Here is a 2,447-nt window from a genome sequence, read left to right as displayed (position 1 = left end):
ACCAGTTTCAGAGTCATGGCAGGTTGTTTCAGCAGCTACTAGGTAAAACTGGTCTTAGAGTTACGCAGGGTGTTTCAGCTGCTGGGCTTGTGAAGCATTTAATTATTGCAACAGGTGCTATCTGCCCTGACTACTTTTTCCCCTGACCCCTGGACTCGGATTTAGTTGGGTATGACATAAATGATCCCATATGTATAATCAATTTTCACAGTACTTTGAAGTATTAGAGAAAAAAAAAAAAAAGGTTAAACTGGACTGATAATATGGGTGAGGGAGTCTTTAACAAAGGGCAAATAAAAGCATGTTTAGGGTTTTAAAATATATATTGTGTTTATGTTATGAAGGTAAAATCACACTGCAATAAAATGCTTCTGTTGTATTCATTTTAATAAATCTATTCTTTTTTAAAAACCTCATTTAGGTTCATGAATGCTCATGAATGTGCTAGAGTCATTTACTTCAGAGAAGAGTTTTAGCATGCTCCGTCTTCTCACTTTAAAAATTAAGCAAGGGACATGATTGAATAATAGTTGTTTAATATCTATCATCTGTGTATTTAAAACACAGAATGTGGTATTTAACCCATTTTCTTTTCCTGATTTTTATTAGTCTTACTAATAAAGTATATGTCATGTACAGTCATATTCTATTAATAGATCACAACTCAGAGACTATTTTTTCCTTCTTTCCTTTCTTCTGTCCTCCCATCTTTTCTTTTCTTTTAATGTGTGTGTATATATATGCTTTTTTTTTTTTTTTTTTTTCTTTTTGAGATGGTATCTCACTCTGTTGACTAGGCTGGAGTTCAATGACACTATCTTGGGTCACTGCAACCTCAGCTTCCTGGGCTCAAGTGATCCTCCCACCTCAACCTCCCCAGTAGCTGGGACTACAGATGCACACCACCACACCCAGCTACTTTTTGTATTTTTAGTAGAGATTAGTTTTGTTATGTCACCCAGCCTGGTCCATTTTTTCTTTTGTCCTTTCTTCTTTCCTTTCATTGCTCCATTTCTTCCCCTGACCCCACCAGGTTCCATTCTCTGCCTGTTTCCCTTTTATTTTATACTCACACCTCACTACAATTTCCCCCTAATTCTCTCACACTTCTCCATAGGAAGCCATTATAATATATTTAAGGTGCATCTTTTTTTTTTTTTTTTTTTTTTTAGATGTGGACAAAGGTGAGTTCCTGCATTACGCATATGGTTGCTTGGTGTACATACACTTTTGCATACAATATTACATTGTTCATCATTTTTTATGACTTTTTACTAAACACTAAGTCTTTAAAATCATCCATATTGTTATGATTAGTTTTTATATGTTGCTCCTGTTGCTGCAATGCATTTTCTTGTGACCATTCCCAACAGTTTACCTGTTTATTCTTTTAGGAGAAAACAGTAAGGCAGCCTCCAATTTTGTGCCACTGTGAATTCCACTGCAATAAACATTCTCATATATGTTCCCTTGTGAATCTGTGTGATAATTTCTCTGGGATATAGACACAGAAGTGAAATTGATAGGCCACAGAGTATGTGCATACTTAATTGGATCCTGGAATGCCAAATAGTTCTCTAGAGTAGCTGCTTTGGTTTATTCTACTACTGGGTTATGCAAAAGGCCTCATGTTCCCATATCTACCTCAGTGCACAGATTTCTATTTTTTTCATGTACTAGTTCTAAAATATCTGATTTCCATTTTCATTTAATTCATCTAATTACCAATGATTTGAACATTTAGTCTAATATGTAGTAACTCTGGGGGATTTGAATTGCCAGTTTGTGATTTACACCTTTATATTGGAGTTGTATTATATTGTACTCTTGTTAACCAAGAGTTATTTCTGTATACTGAATGTTAAACCCTTTCTCTTTCTTTTTATCTACTATCTCTCATGGGTCAGAAATCTTATATTTTGATAAACTAAAGTTATCAATTTTTGGCCATGCAGTCTAAGATACCTCATGGTTGAGGCTTTAAAAGAGAAATCCTTTACCGAATAATAGTGTATGTTCCATTTGCTTCTATGCATTTTATAGTTAATCCTAAATATTTATGTTTTAATCACTTAGAATCTATGTTGTTTCTAGCATAGGTGGAGATTTAGGTTTGTTTTTCTTCATATAGTATGCCACTTTCCTAACATCTAAAAACAAAAATCTAACTTTCCCTCATTGTTATCATATTTATTCAGCTTCCTGAGTTTATTTGCATATTTACTGAGCAATTATTTGATAATGTGGCTCTGAGGTGTGTCTTAAAGTAGGCCAGAGCAAGTATAACTTCTTCATTCTGCTTTTTTAGGGTTAACTTAGCTTTTCCTTTAAAATATATTCTTGACGATATGAATTCATTGAATTATGAAACAATTTGAAGAGAATAAATCTCTTTTAATATTAATCATTGTATCCAAAAGCAAGGAATGTCTTTCACTTTATTCAAA

Source organism: Rhinopithecus roxellana, chromosome 16 (assembly GCF_007565055.1).
Source record: "Rhinopithecus roxellana isolate Shanxi Qingling chromosome 16, ASM756505v1, whole genome shotgun sequence".
Taxonomy (NCBI): domain Eukaryota; kingdom Metazoa; phylum Chordata; class Mammalia; order Primates; family Cercopithecidae; genus Rhinopithecus; species Rhinopithecus roxellana.
The sequence above is the reverse complement of the archived record's forward strand: the minus strand, read 5'-3'. Positions refer to the sequence as shown.